This window comes from Megascapheus bottae, chromosome 19 (assembly GCF_031878675.1).
Source record: "Megascapheus bottae isolate mThoBot1 chromosome 19, mThoBot2.hap1, whole genome shotgun sequence".
Classification (NCBI taxonomy): domain Eukaryota; kingdom Metazoa; phylum Chordata; class Mammalia; order Rodentia; family Geomyidae; genus Megascapheus; species Megascapheus bottae.
This window is the reverse complement of record NC_143527.1, coordinates 48,265,765-48,285,731: the sequence shown is the minus strand read 5'-3', so window position 1 is coordinate 48,285,731 and position 19,967 is coordinate 48,265,765.

The following is a 19,967-nucleotide window of genomic DNA, read 5'->3' as shown; positions in this document are numbered from 1 at the left end:
CTATGTATGTGGTACCAAGGAATTGAAGCCAGGTCTTTGTGTAAGCTAGGCAAGTACTCTATCACAAGGCCAAACTCCCAGACCTTTGGTTAACATTATTAAAAAGCAACATATAATTTTTCTCCATGAGTATCACAGAATCTCAGATATATCTTCTGTGTAAAATAATATTTTCAACTTAGAATTCATGCTCACATAGAAATTCCATTTCACTTTCATGAGTGATCTTTGACCTTGAAATGAAAATGAAATCTGTTCATTCACCTCTAAATACCACAAAGGCTCACCACTATAAAATACATTGTTATTTCACAGTATTACTTCAATACAGTTTATTTAAGTGTCATGGGCTATGTAGAAAATATGAACCAATCCTCTGGAACTTTTAGATCATGTTTCCTTTTTCAACTCACCTGTTAAAAATCTCTTCTTTGAAAGGATAACAGAAAATAATTAGAGATGCTCAGGCTTCAAGAGAAACAGAAAAAATTCTCTTGAAGCAGTATACTCATGGTGAGATGCTGACAGCAACACTGATATGTGTTATAGGGTCTCTTAGATTTCCTAGCAGGCACACAGAAGAAAGAAACAATAATGCCCACAAGGAAAAGTAGTCAACCCAAGCTATTATTAAGAGAAGAAAAGTAGTTTTTTAAATTATAAGGTAACTGAGTCATAAGAATATGAGAATCTGATAGCAAAAGAAAGAGCAGAGCAATGGACTTAAAACTGAGTTTGCTAACCAAATGGTTAGAAACCTAGGTCAAAACTTGTTGAGACAGAGTGAGAGAGAGAGAGGAAGAGAGAGAGAGAGAGAGAGAGAGAGAGAGAGAGAGAGAGAGAGAGAGAGAACGAGCGAGAGCAAGCAGAGTCCCCTGCAAGGATGAGATTCCTCCATCCATCCCAGGTTTCAGCACCATTTGTCAGGAAAGATCAAATGGACAAAAGAAAAGAAAGGGGGAACTGAGACCTCAACAGATCAGGTCAGATTTTAATCACTGCTGAAGAGAGGCACCAAGCAGCACCCATGGGCTGGGAGATGAGAGGAGTGCAGAGAGGAACTCTGGGGCTCTGTACAGGCACATGAGCTGCAGCAGAAGATCACAGACATTATGAAGAGCACTTAGGTCAAAAGCTCTGCTGCCCCTATTGTGACAGAAAAGAATGGCTTTTTTTGATAAGTCAGTAGTGATGTTTTTACTGTCCCACTCTGGGGTGGAGATTTCTCTGACTGGAGTTTGGGGAAGATGGCAGTGGGCCTGGGGGTGTTACTGAGGAGTGTGAGAACAAGGCAGATTCTCATCATATAATGATTTCTAATGTATCCTTGTGTGTGTGTGTGTGTGCATGTGTGTGTGTTTGCGTGTGCGCACGTGTTGTAATTATATTCTTCCCTTTTAAGACAATTTCTTGATAGGTACTCAAAGCTGGCTTGGAATTCAGGATCCTACTGTCTCAAGACCCTAAAATGCAGGTGTCTATTCACTGCTTTGCATCTTTCTTTCAATGCTAAGTTTTCTGCCTGGAATAAAACTTGTGTGAATTTAGACAAATTATATTGCTTCACTATGGTCTATGTTCCCCATTCTAATATGGAGAAAATGATATTATCTCCGAGGATTTTTCTGAGAAATTCAGGTTGTCATATTTCCACTTTTGCTAGAGGACAGGCATATTACAAAAACTTTTAAAACAATAGATGTGTTTCTTTTATAAGGATGGGCTAGACATCACAGCATTTTCTTTGTCTTTAGTTTTCATTTGCCAGAACAAGCTCAAAGTTTATAAAGATTACTCCAATTTGCATATCTGGGAATTAGAAACCTTATCTATTCAAAAAGTCTCAATTCAAATAACAAAGCCTCACTGGTCAGGCTTCAATGGCCAAAGAAAACAAAGCTCTAGAATCATAGAATTTTTGGCAAAGTGTACAGAACTCATCTGGCATTCATGAACTAAGAATGTCACATGAGGCCTGGGAAAAAATCTTGATTATAGAAGATGAAATTCTCATTTCTTCCAACAAATTTATTGATTCTTTTTACTTCTGATCTTTTTCCACAATTTCCCACTCATTTTTCACAAAACAGAAAGCTCAGAGTACATTCAGAATAAAAACTGTTTCTTACCTCTACTTTCCTAAAAATTGTCAAGTCATCTGTCTCCCCCAGGACAGAATTGGCCAACAAATTTGAAAATTAGGTTTCATTTGTCTACCAACTGAAGAACTCAAGAACATACCCATTAATCTGCCTACTATTTTTTTATCATCTTTCTATGTTGGATAAATTTTCCATATGCCATCTTACAATAGTCTATCATGAGAATATTTGATAGTTGTAGTATGCATTCATTGTTTTATTCAAAACTACAGGCTAATGCTTAAAAGTACACACCAAGAGGCTCATATTGATTAAACACAAAGATAATAAAGATCATAAATCTCCCACAATAAGCAAAGCAATAATAAAACTATATCAATTTAACTCTCCTAGTTACCATAGTCAACAAAATCTTATGTCAACAGATGAATCCTATTGTTTTTTCCAGAGTGAACACTTGGCTTTACCCATGAGAGGCTCTATATGGGGCAGAATAGAGTCCTATTTGACACTCAGTGGCTTTGGCAACTGGCATCACTGCTTAATGATCTATGCATCAATATTCTTCATTTGTCATTTACCGTTTCTAAATTATAAACAAGTCAAAGATCAGCAATTATCCAGTACTTTGGGCTTTAGTCAAAATACATTCACTGGGTATATTTGTCATACTTCAATTCCACAAGAGCAGATAGAGATCTCTTTTTTTAATTTATTTTTTATTGTATTTAATAAAAGGGTAACGTGATATTTGCCAGATAGAAGGTGCATTAATTCACATACATTGATACCCTTCCACATGTCTTGGTCCCATTACCCTTACCCCCACCCCCTCTAGGCTTTCCCCCCTTAACTGTCCAATTTCAAGTAACCAAATACAAAGATAGAGATTTCTGAGTTAAACTTTCTCTAGTTTTTTCTATTTTTGTAGCTTATTATTTGGTTGTTATTATGAAGATGATGTACAAAGGGTTACGATGTCATAAGTTAGGTGAAGAGTACATTTCTCTTTGGATAAAGGCACCCTTTCATCTCTCCCTTTTTGTCTTCTTGTCCCTCACACAGGTTGTATAGCTCCTTTTAAACATAGTGTTTATTGAGTACCATGGCCATCGCTTTTATTATTTTTAATAACAACCGCAAGACCACATTCTACTGCAGATAAATCATCTATCTCTAGTTTAATACATAGGAATCAGCCAGGAATGCAAAAATAAAATGTATTTGTTCAATCCAAAAGAACAATTACAGTGTTGGCTTTCTAAGTGCAAATGTGATTACATAATGCCTTATTGGAGAGATTAAAATATATCTCTTATGTATCCATTCAAAATATTATCAAAATTATCTTTCTCATTAAAAATCCATTATAGATCCAAGAGTAAAATTTTTTTCCCATTTCAAGGGCTCTAGATTTTATTTTATTTTTTTAATTTTTTTATTGTAATTAGTAAAAGGGTTACATGATATTTGCCAGATAGAAGGTGCATTAATTCACATACATTGATACCATTTCACATGTCTTGGTAACCGTTTCCCTCCCCCCCCACACCCCCCACCCGTCTTGGTTTTCCCCCCTTCCCTATCAAATTTCAAATATACAAATACAAATAAATTCAATATATCAGATAACAAAGTGAGATACTATACCAATATGAGAAAACCAAGGGACAGCAAAGGAGATGAGAGACAACATAGTACATTAAGGACAACAATCATTCATTATATGGCTTTTGTTTCACTATCCTGGAGGTCTTTTCAATTAGCTTCACATTATATGGCCTTATGTATCAAGATTTTGCTCTATTGCAAATCTTTGCTAGTAGAGCCTAAGGTTTCTACTGATTATGACGAATGAGGGAAACCATTGAGCCTAAGTTCTTTGAGTCTGGCTTACTTCACTTAATATGATTTTTTCTTTTTTTTATTGTAATTAGTAAAAGGGTTACATGATATTTGCCAGATAGAAGGTGCATTAATTCACCTACATTGATATACTTTCACATGTCTTGGTACCCATTTCCCTCCCCCCCACACCGCCCACCCGTCTTGGTTTTCCCCCCTTCCCTATCAAATTTCAAATATCCAAATACAAATAAATTCAATATATTAGATAACAAAGTGAGATACTATACCAATATGAGATAACAAGGGACAGCAAAGGAGATGAGAGACAACATAGAGCAGACAGATCAATGTCGGTGCAAGTACAGTCTCCGTTGTAGTGGATCACAGACCACAATAAAATAAAAGCAGATACACTGAAGTTGCATGAGGAAGAATAAAATACCCCACTTAGACAAAAAGTTCTTAGCAGATAGAACAATGCTGTAGGAAGATCAACGCAAAAATCCAGTACCCAATTTACTGGATGAAAGAGCTCGAAGAAATAAAAGCAGATACATTGAATTTGCATATGGAAGGATAAATGGCCACATTTAGGCAGAACAAATCTTAGCAGATAGAGCAATGTTGGTTGAAGTACAAACTCCGTTGTATTAGATCAAAGACCGTGAAGAAATAAGAGCAGATACACTGAAGTTGCATGAGGAAGAATAATATACCCCACTTAGACAAAAATTCTTAGCAGATAGAACAATGCCATAGGAAGATCAATGCCAAAATCCAGTCTCCATTAAATTGGATAAAAGACCTCGAAGGAGTAAAAGCAGATACATTGAAGTTGCTTGTGGAAGAATTAATGACCACGTTTAGACAGAACAAATCCTAGCACATAGAGCAATGTCGGTGGAAATAGAGTCTCTGTTGTTCTGGAAGTTGAGAAGTTTTGCATCGATGTTCATCAAAGAAATAGTTCTCTTTCTTTGATGAATCTGTCTGCTTTGAGGATGAGGGTTATACTGGCTTCATAGAATGAGTTTGGTAAAGAACCTTCATTTTCAATTTTGTTGAAGAGCTTGAGGAGTATTGGTTGGAGCTCTGCTTTGAGGGACTTATAGAATTCAACTGTGAATCCATCTGGCCCTGGGCTTTTCTTAGGTGGAAGTTCCATTTCAGTGCTTGAAATAGGCCTGTTTAGTTGGATTAGTTCTTCTTGGTTCAGTGTGGGTATGTTAATGTTGGCTAGGAATTCATCCATTTCTTCTAGGTTCTCAAATTTGTTGGCGTAAATGTTTGAAAAATATTCCCTGATGATACTCTTGATCTTGTTAATTTCTCTTGTGATATTACCAGTCTCCGTTGTACTGGATCTAAGACCAGGATGAAATAAAAGCAGATAAACTGAAGTGGCATGAGGAAGAATAAAATTCCCCGCTTAGACAAAAAATGTTGTTACCAGATAGAATATCGTAGGAAATTCAATGCTAAAATCCAGTCTCCATTACACTGCATGACATCCTCCAAGAAGTAAAAGCAGATATATTGAAGTTGCATGTGGACGAATAAAGACTACATTTACAAAGAAGGAAACTTAGCAGATAGAGCAATGTCGTTGTAAGTGCAATCTCAGTTGTATTGGATCAAAGACCATGATGAAATAAAAGCAGTTACACTGAAGTTGCATGAGGAATAATAAAATACCCCACTTAGACAAAAAAGTTCTTAGCGGATAGAACAGTGCCTTAGAAAGTTCAATGCCAAAATGCAGTCTCCATTATATTGGATGATATCCTCCAAAAAGTAACAACAGATACTGTGAAGTTGCTTGTGGAAGAATAATTCATCGCGTTAAGACAGAACAAATCTTGGCACATAGAGCAATGTCGGTGGAAGTAGAGGCTCCGTTGTAGTGGATTAAAGACCAAGATAAAATAGAAGAAGATACACTGAAGTTGCATGAGGAAGAATAAAATACCCCGTGTAGACAAAAAAAGTTCTTAGAAGATAGAACAATGCCATAGGAAATTCAACGCCAAAACCCAGTCTCCATTTTACTGGATGAAAGACCTCGAAGAAGTAAAAGCAAATACATTGAAGTTGCATCTGGAAGAAAAAATACCTAGCTTAGACAAAAAAAACTTCTTAGCAGTTAGAAAAATGCCGTAGGATGATCAACGCAAAAAACTAGTCTCCATTAAACTGGATGAAAGATGTTGAAGAAGTAAAAGCAGATGCATTATTGTTGCTTGTGGAGGAATAAAAGACCTCATTTACCCAGCACGAATTTTCCAGATAGAGCAATGTCGGTCATTTATTCTTCCACAGCAACTTCAATGTATCTGGTTTAACTTCTTGGAGGATGTTTCAAGTGTAAGGGATAGTGGATTTTTGCTTTGAACTTCCTATGCCATTTTTCTATCTGCTAAGAACTTTCTTGTCTAATCGGGGTGTTATAATTTTCCTCATGCAACTTCAGTGTATCTGCTTTTTTTTCATCGTGGTATTTGACCCAGTACAAAGGAGACTGTACTTACACAGACATTGCTCTATCTGCTAAGATTTCTTCTGTGTTAATGTGGTCATTTATTCTTCCAAAAGCAACTTCAATGTATCTGCTTTTACTTCTTGGAGGACTTTTCAAGTGTAATGGATAAAGGATTTTTGCGATGAACTTCCTATGGCATTGTTCTATCTGCTAAGAACTTTTTTGTCTAAACGGGGTATTGTATTCTTCCTCATCCACTTCAGTGTATCTGCTTTTATTTCATCATGGTCTTTGATCCAGTATAATGGAGACTGTACTTCCCTCGACATTCTTCTATCTGCTAAGATATGTTCTTTTTTTTCTTTTTTCCATATATTTTTTATTGTAATTAATACAAGGGTTACATTATATTCACCAGATAGAAAGTGTATTACTTCACAAACATTGATACCCTTTCTCATGTCATGGTCCCCATTTTTCTCCCCCTATTTCCCCCTTTGGTCATGTCTTTCTATAGATACAACTATTTTTTTAATTGTAAGTGTGATAGAGGAGTTGCAGTTACATAACTAAGATAATGGGTATATTGACTTTAGTGCCTCAGCTCTGGCAGCCATGATATAAAACAAAAACAACAATAAGGGGTAAACCTGGAAAGGAGCACCCTGCTACAAGTTTTCTGTCCATCTTAATGTAATTTTGTTTGCCTTCCAGTACACAGCTGAGGATGTCCTTTATTGTCTTCTCCACTAGAGGAACAACCTTAATGAAACTAACTGAAGACAGGTAAGCTTATTCCTTGTCCTAGTCATTAGAAAGTCCATCTCTTCCTGAGGAGCTCTTGTGATGTGAGCCCTCCTGCTTCAGTCTGGTGATTTATGTAATGGCTGTTGTTTAAGTTAAGCCTAGAACGTTGTATCTGGGCTTTTCTGCCTGTGCTCTTTGGTGTGTTTCGTGTGGTGACCGACCTACAGTTGATGGCAGTGTACGCTGAGGTTCACAGCTACATACCTAAACTTACTGGCCTTCACAGGAAATTTGGCAAATGATACCTCTAAAATGCCTTTTCAGGAAGCTGGCTGAAAGAGTCGGGCTTACAGATCTTCCAAACTTAATCGAGTATTCGTGGTTATATTACTCATATAATTTTTTTCTTTTTAAAAAACTATTGTTATTGTAATTAATAGAAGGGTTACATTATATTCGCCAGATATAAGGTGCATTACTTCACATACATTGATACGCTTTCTCATGTTTTGGTCCCCATTTCCCTCCTCCTCACCCCCATCCCTCATCTTGTTTTCCTTCCTTCCCTATCCAATTTCAAATAACCAAATACGCATATATCCAATTATCAGATAACAAAGTGAAATACTGTAACAATATGAGATAACCAAGGGACAGCAAAAGAGATGAGAGATAACCTAGTACATTAAGGACAATAATTACTCATTATATGGCTTTTGTTTCTATATCCTAGAGGTCCTTTCATTTAGCTTCATACTGTATGGCCTTATGTATCTAGGTTTTCCTCTATTGAAAATCTCTGCTAGGAGAGCCCAAGGTTTCTAATGATTATGACAAATGAGGGAAACCATTGAGCCTATGTTCCTGTGAGTTTGGCTTATTTCACTTAATATGCTTTTTCCCAAGTCTGTCCATGTCCTTACAATGGGGCGATGTCCTTCTTCCTTACAGCAGCATGGAATTCCATTGTGTACAAATACCACATCTTGTTGATCCACTCATCAACTGAGGAACATCTGGGTTGGTTCCATATCTTTACTATGGCAAATAGTGCTGCAATGAACATCATTGTGCTAGTGGATTTAGTATGTCCTTGTTTCTGGACGGTTGGGTAGGATTTCTACTTTATTTTTTAGTGGTCGGCTCTTTGTGATGTGTTTCATCAGGTTTTCTTTGAGCCTATCTGACTCTGGCTTTGTGAAGCTTCTTGAACCCATATACAACTTTTACCATGTTTGAGAAGGTTCCAGCCATTACTTTTCAACATTTTTTTCTGTGCCAATCATTTCCTCCTCTTTTGAGGACTCCAGTGAGGCGGTATTAGATCTTTGGAATATTCCACATTCCCTAAAGGTCCATTTATTTCTTTTACAATTTTTTTGGAAAGCAGTAGGGCAATGACTCAAAAGGCTAAACACAGAGCTTCCCTACGACCCAGCAATTCCACTACTTGGCATTTAACCAGCCATCAAGAAACTAGGGCATACTAAATCCACTAGCACAACAATGTTCATTGCAGCATTATGTACCACAGCAAAGATATGGAACCAACCTAGATGTCCCTCAGTTGATGAGTGGATCAACAAGATGTGGTATTTGTACACAATGGAATTCTATGCTGCTGTCAGAAAGAATGACATTGCCCCATTTGTTAGGAAATGGAAAAACTTAGAAAAAATCACATTAAGTGAAGTAAGCCAGACTCAAAGGAACTTAGGCTCAATGGTTTCCCTCATTTGTCATAATTAGTAGAAACCTTGGGCTCTACTAGCAGAGATCTGCAATAGGCAAAACCTTGATACATAAGGCCATATAGTATGAAGCTAATTGAAAGGACCTCCAGGATATTGAAACAAAACCCATATAATGAATAATTGTTGTCCTTAATGTACTAGGTTATCTCTCATCTATTTTGCTGTCCCTTGGGTATCTCATATTGTTACAATACCTCACTTTGTTAGCTGATATATTGAATTTATTTGTATTTGGTTATTTGAAATTTGATAGGGAATGGGGGGAAACCAAGACGAGGGGGGAGGGTAAAGGGTACCAAGACATGTGAAATGCTATCAATGTATGTGACTTAATGCACCTTCTATATGGCAAATATAATGTAACCCTTTTATTAATTACAATAAAATTTGTTCTGTGTAAACGGTGTCCTGTATTCTTCCACATGCAACTTCAATGTATTTGCTCTTACGTCTTGGAGGACTTTTCAAGTGTAATGCATAATAGACTTTTGCGTTGAACTTCCTACGGCATTCTTCTATTAGGGAAGAACTTTTTGTCTAAGCGGGGTATTTTCCTTTTCCTCATGCAACTTCAGTGTATCTGCTTTTATTTCATCGTGGTATTTGACCCAGTACAAAGGAGACTGTACTTACACAGACATTGCTCTATCTGCTAAGACTTGTTCTGTCTGAATGTAGTCATTTATTCTTCCACAAGCAACTTCAATGTACCTGCTTTTACTTAGTGCAGGACTTTTCAAGTGTAATGGATAATGGATTTTTGCTTTGAAATTCCCTCGGCATTGTTCTATCTTCTAAGAACTTTATGTCTAAGTGGGGTATTTTCTTCTTCCTCATGCCACTTCAGTGTATCTCCTTTTATTTCATCGTGGTTTTTGATCCAGTACAATGGAGACTGTACTTCCACCAACATTGCTCATTCTGCTAAGATATGTTCTGTGTAAACGTGGTTATTTATTCTTCCACAAGCAACTTCAAAGTATCTGCTTTTACTTCTTGAAAGATTTTTCAAGTGCAATGGATAATGGAATTTCCGTTGAACTTTCTCCAGCATTGTTCTATCTGGTAAGAACTTTTTTGTTTAAGCGGGGTATTTTACTCTTCATCATGCAACTTCAGTGTATCTGCTTTTATTTCATCGTGGTCTTTGATCCAGGACAAGGGAGACTGTACTTACACCGACATTGCTCTATCTACTAAGATTTGTTCTGTCTAAACGTGGTCATTTATTCTTCCACAAGCAACTTCAATGTATATGCTTTTACTTAGTGCAGGACTTCTCAAGTGTAATGGATAATGGATTTTTGCTTCGAACTTCCCTCGGCATTGTTCTATCTGGTAAGAACTTTTTTGTATAAGCAGGGTATTTTATTCTTCATCATGCAACTTCAGTGTATCTGCTTTTATTTCATCGTGGTCTTTCATCCACTACAAAGGAGATTGTACTTCCACCTACATTACTCTATCTGCTAAGTTTTGTTTTCTCTAAACGTAGTCATTTATTCTTCCACAAGCAACTTCAGTGTATCTGCTTTTACTTTTTGGAGTTTTTACAAGTGTAATGGATAATGGATTTTTGAGTTGAACTTCCTGTGGCATTGTTCTATCTGCTAAGTATTTTTGCCTAAACAGGATATTTTTTTCTACCTCATGGAACTTTAGTGTATCTACTTTTACTTCATCATAGTCTTTGATCCAGTACAAAGATGACTGTACTTACAATGACATTGCTCTATCTGCTAAGATTTGTTCTGTGTAAATGTGGTCATTTATTCTGCAAGCAACTTCAATGTCTCTGCTTTTACTTCTTGGAGGACTTTTCAAGTGTAATGGATAATGGATTTTTGTGTTGAACTTCCTATGGCATTGTTCTATCTGCTAAGAACTTTTTTGTCTAAACAGGGTATTTTATTCTTCGTCATGCCACTTCAGTGTATCTGCTTTTATTTCATCATGATCTTTGATCCAATACAATGGAGACTGTACTTCCAACGACATTACTCTATCTGCTGAGATTTGTTCTGTCTAAACGTGGTCATTTATTCTTAGACAAGCAACTTCAATGTATCTGCTTTTATTTCTTGGAGGATTCCATCCAGTGTAATGGATACTGGATATTTGCGTTGAACTTCCTGTGGCATTGTTCTATCTGGTAAGAACTTTTTTGTCTAAATGGGTATTGTCCTCTTCCTCAAGCAACTTCAGTGTATCTGCTTTTATTTCATCGTAGTCTTTGAGCCAGTTCAATGGAGACTGTACTTCCATTGACATTGCTCTGTCGGCTAAAATATGTTCTCTCTAAACGTGGTCATTTATCCTTCTACAAGCAACTTCAATGTACTTGCTTTTACTGTTTGGAGGACTTTTCATGTGTAATTCATAATGAATTTAGCATTGAACTTTCTATGGCATTGTTCTATGTGGTAAGAACTTTTTGTCTAAGCGGGGTATTTTCTTCCTTCCCATGCCACTTTATTGTGTCTGCTTTTATTTCATTGTGGTCTTTGATCCAATACAACTGAAACTATACTTCCACCAGCATTGCTCTATCTGCTAAGATTTGTTCTGTGTAAACCAGGTCATTTATTCTTCCACAAGGAACTTCAATGTATATGCTTTTACTTCTTGGAGGACTTTTCAACTCTAATGGATTATGAATTTTTGCCTTGAAATTCATACGGGATTGTTCTTCCCGCTAAGAACTTTTTTTTCTAAATGGTGTATTGCATTCATCCTCATGCAACTTCACTGTATCTGTTTTTTTTAAATTTTTTATTGTAATTAGTAAAAGGGTTACATGATATTTGCCAGATAGAAGGTGCATTAATTCACATACATTGATACCCTTTCACATGTCTTGGTACCCATTTCCCTACCCCCCGCCCCCCCACCCATCTTGGGTTTCCCCCCTTCCCTATCAAATTTCAAATAACCAAATACAAATAAATTCAATATATCAGATAACAAAGTGAGATACAGTAAAAATATGAGATGACCAAGTGACAGCAAAGGAGATGAGAGACAACATAGTACATTAAGGACAACAATCATTCATTATATGCCTTTTGTTTCAATATCCTGGAGGTCCTTTCAATTAGCTTCATACTATATGGCCTTATGTATCAAGATTTTGCTCTATTGCAGATCTCTGCTAGTAGAGCCCAAGGTTTCCACTGATTATGACAAATGAGGGAAACCATTGAGCCTAAGTTCCTTTGAGCCTGGCTTGCCTGACTAAATATGATTTTTTCTACGTCTTTCCATTTCCTAACAAATGGGGCAATGTCATTCTTTCTGACAGCAGCATAGAATTCCATTGTGTACAAATACCACAACTTGTTGATCCAATCTTCAATTGAGGGACATCTAGGTTGGTTCCATATCTTTGCTATGGTGAATAGTGCTGCAATGAACATTGTTGTGCTAGTGGGTTTAGTATGTCCTTGTTTCTGGATGATTGGGTAAATGCCAAGTAGTGGAATTGCTGGGTCACAGGGGAGTTGTATGTTTAGACTTTTAAGGCACTGCCACACTGCTTTCCATAGTGGTTGAACGAGTTTGCACTCCCACCAACAGTGTAGTAGTGATCCCTCCTGGCCACATCCCCTCCAGCATCTGTTGTCATGCGTTTTCCTGATCCTGGCCATTCTAACTGGAGTGAGGTGGAATCTTAGAGTTGTTCTGATTTGCATTTCTTTTATGACCAGAGATGTTGAGCATTTCTTCATGTGTCTATAGGCCATTTTTGTTTGTTGTTCAGAGAAGACTCTCTTTGAGTCTTTGGCCCATTTTTAATGGAATGGTTGTTACTTGGGAGATTAGTTTTGGAGTGATTCAATTTTTTGAGTTGTTGATATATTTTAGATATGAGGCCTTTGTCTGTTGTTTGGTTGGTGAAGATCTTCTCCCACTCTGTAGGCTTCCTGATTAGTTTACTAGCTATGTCCTTTGCCATACAAAAGCTCCGCAGTTTAATGCAGTCCCACTTATCTAGCCTTTCTCTGATTTGTTGTGATTCTTGGTCCTTATTAAGAAAGTTTCGACCTGTGCCAAGGAGGCCTAGTGTATCTCCTATTCCTTCCTGTAGAGTTTTCAGTGTGTCAGCTTTTACCTCCAGGTCTTTGATCCATTTGGAGTTAATTCTAGTGCAAGGTGACAAAGAAGGATCCAAGTTTAGTTTTCTGCAGGTGCTTAACCAGTTCTGCCAGCACAACTTGTTGAAGAGGCTGTCTTTCTTCCATTGTATTTTTTTGGCTCCCTTGTCAAAGATTAGGTGGCCATAGGTCTGTGGTTTAATATCTGGGTCCTCGGTTCTATTCCATTGGTCTTCAGGCCTGTTCTTGTGCCAGTACCTGCCACACCCACTCCAGTGGAGTCTGTGCAGCAAGCGGCAAGTACCAAGCTGTTTTGATAATTATAGCTCTGTAATAGAGTCTAAAGTTTGGAATTGAAATTCCTCCGGCGCTCTTCTTTCTGCTAAGAAGTGTTTTTGCTATACGGGGTCTTTTATTATTCCATATAAAATTTTGAATTGCTTCTTCTATTTCTTTAAAGAATGACATTGCGATATTGATTTGTATTGCATTGAATTTGTAGATAGCCCTTTGCAAGATTGTCATTTTCACAATGTTGATTCTTCCAATCCAGGAGCATGGGAGGTTTTTCCATTTCCTTAGTTCAGCTTTAATTTCCTTTTTTAGGGTTTTAAAGTTTTCATCAAAAAGTCCTTTACATTCTTAGTTAAGCTAATTCCTAGGTACTTTATTTTCTTTGAGGCTATTGTGAGAGAAGTTTCTTTCATGATTATTGCCTCGTTCCTCTCACTGTTGGCGTAAAGGAAGGCAGTTGATTTTTGAGGATTGATTTTATAGCCTGCTACTCTTCCAAAGTTTTGAATCAGCTCAAGAAGCTTGGGAGTAGAGTCTATAGGATTCTTTAAATACAGAATCATGTCATCTGCAAAGAGGGATAGTTTTATTTCCTCTTTCCCTACTTGGATCCACTTTATGCTTGCTTCTTGCCTTATTGCACTGGCTAGGAATTCTAGTACTATGTTAAAGAGGAGTGGAGAGAGTGGGCATCCTTGTCTCCTTCCTGATTTTATAGGGAATGGCTTCAGATTTTCACCATTAAGTGTGATACTAGCTGTGGGTTTCTCATACACAGCCTTTATTACATTGAGGAATGTTCCATGGATTCCTAGTTTCTCCAGAGCTTTTAACATAAAGGGGTGTTGGATCTTGTCAACTGCCTTTTCCGCGTCTATTGAGACAATCATGTGATTTTTGTCCTTGCTCCTGTTGATGTGTTGAATTATATTAATTGATTTGCGTATGTTGAACCAGCTTTGCCTCCCTGTGATGAATCCAGTTTGATCATAGTGTACACTTTTTTTGATGAGTTGTTGTAGACGGTTGGCCAGTATTTTGTTGAGAAGTTTTGCATCGATGTTCATCAAAGATATAGGTCTATAGTTCTCTTTCTTTGATGAATCTCTGGTTTGGGGATGAGGGTTATACTGGCTTCATAGAATGAGTTTGGTAAGGAACCTTCATTTTCAATTTCGTTGAAGAGCTTGAGGAGTATTGGTGTGAACTCTGCTTTGAAGACCTTATAGAATTCAGCTGTGAATCCATCTGGCCCTGGGCTTTTCTTAGGTTGAAGTTCTCTAATTGCCATTTCTATTTCAGAGCTTGAAATAAGCCTGTTGAGTTGCCTTAGTTCTTCTTGGTTCAGTGTGGGTATGTTAATATTGGTTAGGAATTCATCCATTTCATCTAGATTCTCAAATTTGTTGGCATAAAGGTTTGAGAAGTATTCCCTCATGATATTCTGGATCTTGGTAATTTCTGTCGTGATATTACCATTTTCATCTGCGATTTTGTTTATTTCGATATGCTCCCTTCTTTTTTTGGTAAGACTTGCTAAGGGTTTGTCAATTTTGTTAATTCTTTCAAAGAACCAACTCCTTGTTTTGTTGATTCTTTCTATAGTGTTTTTGGATTCCAAATCATTTAATTCTGCTTTGATTTTAATTATTGGCTTTCTTCTACTGGGATTAGGATTGGTTTGTTGCTCTTTTTCCAGGAGCTTGAGGTGAGACATTAAGTTGTTGGTTTGCAATTTTTCCAACTTGTTGTTGTAGGCATTCAGTGCTATAAATTTTCCTCTGAGGACTGCCTTTGCTGTGTCCCAAAGGAGTTGGTATTTTGTGTGCTCCTTACTGTTAAATTTCTAAACTGTTGGATTTCTGTTCTGATCTCTTCGATGAACCATTGGTGACTGAACAATGTGTTGTTCAATCTCCATGACTTACAGGGTTTTCGTTGGTGGAGATGTGTATTCAGTTCCAATTTGATGCCTTTGTGGTCTGAGAGTGTGCATGGAATAATTTCAGTGTTTCTGAATCTGTCCAGGTTTGTTTTATGGCCTAAGATGTGATCTATTTTGGAAAATGTTCCATGTGCTGCTGAGAAAAAACGTAAATTGTGTTGTTGCTGGGTGGAATATTCTGCAGATGTCTGTTTGATCTAGCTTGTCTATATAGTTGTTCAATTCTAAGGTTTCTCTGTTGAGTTTTGTCTTGTTGATCTGTCCATAGGTGAGAGTGGTGTGTTTGAGTCACCGACAATCACTGTATTTCTATCTATGTATGGTTTCAGTGTAAGTAAAGTTTGCTTAATGAAGTTTGAAGCTCCGGGATTGGGTGTGTAAATATTTAGGATCGTTATGTCTTCCTGGAGGAAAGATCCCTTTAGTAGTATGTAGTAACCTTCTTTGTCTTTTTTACTAATTTTAGTTTGAAGTCTATTTTATCAGATATGAGGATGGCAACTGTTTATGGGGGCCGTTAGCTTGATAGAGTTTATTCCAACGTCTCACTTTCAAAAGATGATTGTTTTGGGAGTAAAATGTGTCTCTTGAAGACAGCAGCACGATGGATCTGGCTTTTTAACCAACTAGACAGTCTATACCGTTTAATTGGAGAGTTAAGTCCATTGATATTGAGAGTTAGGATTGAGAGATATTTATTAGGTCCTACCATTTTTAAAAGCTTTTATTAGGGCCTGTGTCTTGACAGCTCTTGTGGTCCTTAGATGGTATGCTGTTTAGGTGCCATTTCTTTCCCTGTATTGCATTTATTTTGGTTTTCTATGTATAGAACATCTTTGAGAATTCTCTGTAGTGTTGGTTTTGTTGCTACATATTGTTGCAGCTTTTCCCTGGAATGGAATGTTTTTATTGTTCCCTCAGTTATGAATGAGAGCTTAGCTGGGTACACTATTCTTGGTTGGTAGTTATGTGACTTCAGGGCATGACATATATGCTTCCAGTCACTCCTTACTTGCATGGTCTCTGCTGAGAAATCTGGGTTATTCTTATTGGTTTGCCTTTATAGGTTATTGATCCCTTTCCATGGCTGCCTTTAGGATCCTTTTTTTGGTTTCTATTGATCCAGTTCGGATTACGATGCGGCGGTGGGACGTTCTTTTCTTGTCGGGCCTGTTAGGCGTTCTAAAAGCTTCTTGTATCTGGATGGGTCTGCCCTTCTGGATATTTGGGAAATTCTCTGAGATGATTCCCTGAAGTATATTTCCAATACCATTGACCTCTTTCTCCAGACCCTCCTCAATACCAATTAGCATTAAATTAGGCTTCCTAATTTTATCTTGGACCTCCTGAAGTGCTCTCTCATATTTCCTAGATGTGGATTGACTCATTTTCTGTTCTTTCTCTGTAACAACTAAATTATCTTCAGCCCCAGAAGATTCTCACATTTTTCATTAATGATGTTTATCAATTGCATTTGTATAGCACTTGGAAGAGTCTCCTCTAGGTTTGCCAGTGAGTGTTCCATTGTCTGTTTATATTAGGGGATGTTGTTTCTTGATTTGACATTTTTCTTGAGTTTCTTGTTCTGCCCATTTGAAAATGGGAGCAAGATTAATACCAAACACGATTATACTTTTTCAAATATAACCAACCTAGACCTCTGTAGCTGGCAGACACTTGATGTTCACATGTTTTGATTGGTGTTATTACTCTTTCTTTTTGTGCACTTAGAGACCAGTCTAATTCCTCCACTGATAAGCGATTTATACCCAAAACAATAAGCCTCTCAGTCCAATCCCTATTGTCTTTAAGTCCCTGTGAGCCTAGAGTATGATTGAACATTTAGATATACAGTATTGCTCAACAGCCATCAAGTGTCGGTCCATGCATTATTAGGGTTTAAAAATGAACAGAGATAGAAAAGTAGAATGAGAGAGGTCAGGGGAGGTACAAGAGGATTAACGTAGAAGTGTAAGATTATTATAGTAATGAAGAAAAGGTATAGCGTAAGGATAACTGACCTAAGTTGATAAGTAGGTAGCATATTTGAGTACAAAGTTTGGAAAGTTTTAGAATAAAACATATGTGTTGCTGCACGACTAGGTCTCAGCCCACCCAGTGGCCTCACAGGGGCCTTGGGATGGATCTGCGAACTTCAGTCTGAGCGTGCTGGGCAGACATTTTCCTGTGCTACTTCCAGGGGTGGCCCCCAGCCAAGGGTCTGGGGTTTGAGAGTTTCCAGGGGCTCTCAGCAGGACCAATAGGAGACCACTCTGTTCCCAGGGACATTGCCCAGCTGAGGACGTGGGCTCCAAAGGTGGAGCCACGACTTTCTGATTCTCAGAAGGCGAGCTTTGCTGCTGGTTGGCCATTCAGATCCCTGCTGTGTTTTCACTGCTTTGTCAGAGAGTCTGTGACTGTGGGGGCCCCCTCGGTGCTGTCTTGCTCAGGATTACCAGCTGGAGGATGCCCTGCTCAAGAATTGAGGGGGGACAGATGCTCGCTCCTGTTTTCCCCACACACCCTGCCCGCTGTTGTACTATCTACTAAGTACTTTTTTGTCTAAACGGGGTATTGTATTCTTCCTCATGGAACTTCAGTTTATCTGCTTTATTTCATCATAATCTTTGATCAAAGGAGACTGTACTTACACCGACATTGCTCTATCTGCTAAGACTTGTTCTGCCTAAATGTAGTCATTTATTCTTCCACAAGCAACTTCAATGTACCTGCTTTTACTTGGTGCAGGACTTTTCAAGTGTAATGGATAATGGATTTTTGCTTTGAACTTCCCTCGGCATTGTTCTCTCTGGTAAGAACTTTTTTGTCTAAGCAGGTATTTTGTTCTTCATCATGCAACTTCCGTGTGTCTGCTTTTATTTCATCGTGGTATTTGACCCAGTACAAGGGAAACTGTAGTTCCACCTACATTGCTCTATCTGCTAAGATTTCTTCTGTGTAAATGTGGTCATTTATTCTTCCCCAAGCAACTTGAATGTTTCTGTTTTACTTCTCAGAGGACTTTTCAAGTGTAATGCATAATGGAATTTCCGTTGAACATCCTATGGCATTGTTCTATATGGTAAGACCTTTTTCGTCTAAGCTGGGTGTTTTACTCTTCCTCATGGCACTTCAGTGTATCTGCTTCTATTTCATCATGGTCTTTGATCCAGTATAACTGAGGCTGTACTTCCACCAACATTGCTCTATCTGCTAAGATTTGTTCTGTGTAAACGTGGTCATTTAGTCTTCCACAAGCAACTTCAATGTATCTGCTTTTACTTCGTGGAGTACTTTCCAAGTGTAATGGATAATGGAATTTCTTTTGAAGTTCCTACGGCATTGTTCTATCTGCTAAGAACTTTTTTTCTAAGCGGGGTATTGTATTCTTCCTCATGCAACTTCAGTGTATATGCTTTTATTTCATCATGGTCTTTGATCCAGTACAAAGGAGACTGTAGTCACACCACCATTGCTCTATCTTCTAAGATTTGTTGTAAACGAGTCATTTATTCTTCCCAAACAACTTCAATGTATCTGTTTACTTTTTCTAGTTTTTTCATCCAGTATAAGGGGGACTGAATTTTTGCTCTGAACATTCCATTGCAGTGTTCTATGTGCTAAGATTTGTGATGTGTAAAGTTAGTTTCCTTCTTCCACATGCAACTTCATTTTATCAGCTTTTGTTTCCTCGTGGTCTTTGATCCAGTACAACGGAGACTGTACTTCCACCGACATTGCTCTATCTGCTAAGATATATTCGTTGTAAACATGGTCATTTATTCTTCCTCAAGCATCTTCATTGTACCTGCTTTTACTTCTTGGAGTACTTTTCATCTGTAATGCATAATGGATTTTTGCATTGAACTACCTACAGCATTGTTCTATCTGGTAAGACCTTTTTGTCTCAGCGGGGAATTTTATTCTTTGTCATGCCACTTCAGTGTATCTCCTTTTATTTCATTGTGGTATTTGATCCAGAACAATGGAGACTGTCCTTCCACCAACATTGCTCTATCTGCTAAGATTTGTTCTGTGTAAACGTGGTCACTTATTCTTCCACTAGCAACTTCAATGTATCTGTTTTTACTTCTCGGAAGACTTTTCAGCTCTACTGGATAATGGATTTTTGCGTTGAACTTCCTAGGACATTGTTCTATTTCCTAAGAACTTTTTTTCTAAGTGGGGTATGGTATTCTTCATCATGCAACTTCAGTGTATCTGCTTTTATTTCATCGTGGTCTTTGATCCTCTACAAAGGAGACTGTACTTACACCTACATTGCTCTCTCTGGTAAGTTTTGTTCTGTGAAACGTGGTCATTTATATTTCCACAAGCCACTTCAATATATCTGCTTTTACTTCTTGGAATTCTTTTCAAGTGTATTGGATAATAGATTTTTGTGTTGAACTTCCTATGGCATTGTTCTATCTGCTAAGTACGTTTTTGTCTAAACGGGGTATTCTATTCTTCGTCTTGCAACTTCAGTGTATCTGCTTTTATTTCATCATGGTCTTTGATCCAGTACAAAGGAGACTGTACTTACACCAACAAATCTGCTAAGATTTGTTCTGTGAAACGTGGTCATTTATTCTTCCACAAGCAACTTCAATGTACCTACTTTTACTTCTTGGTGGACTTTTCAAGACTAATGCATAATGGATTTTTGTGTTGAACATCCTACGGCATTGTTCTATCTGGTAA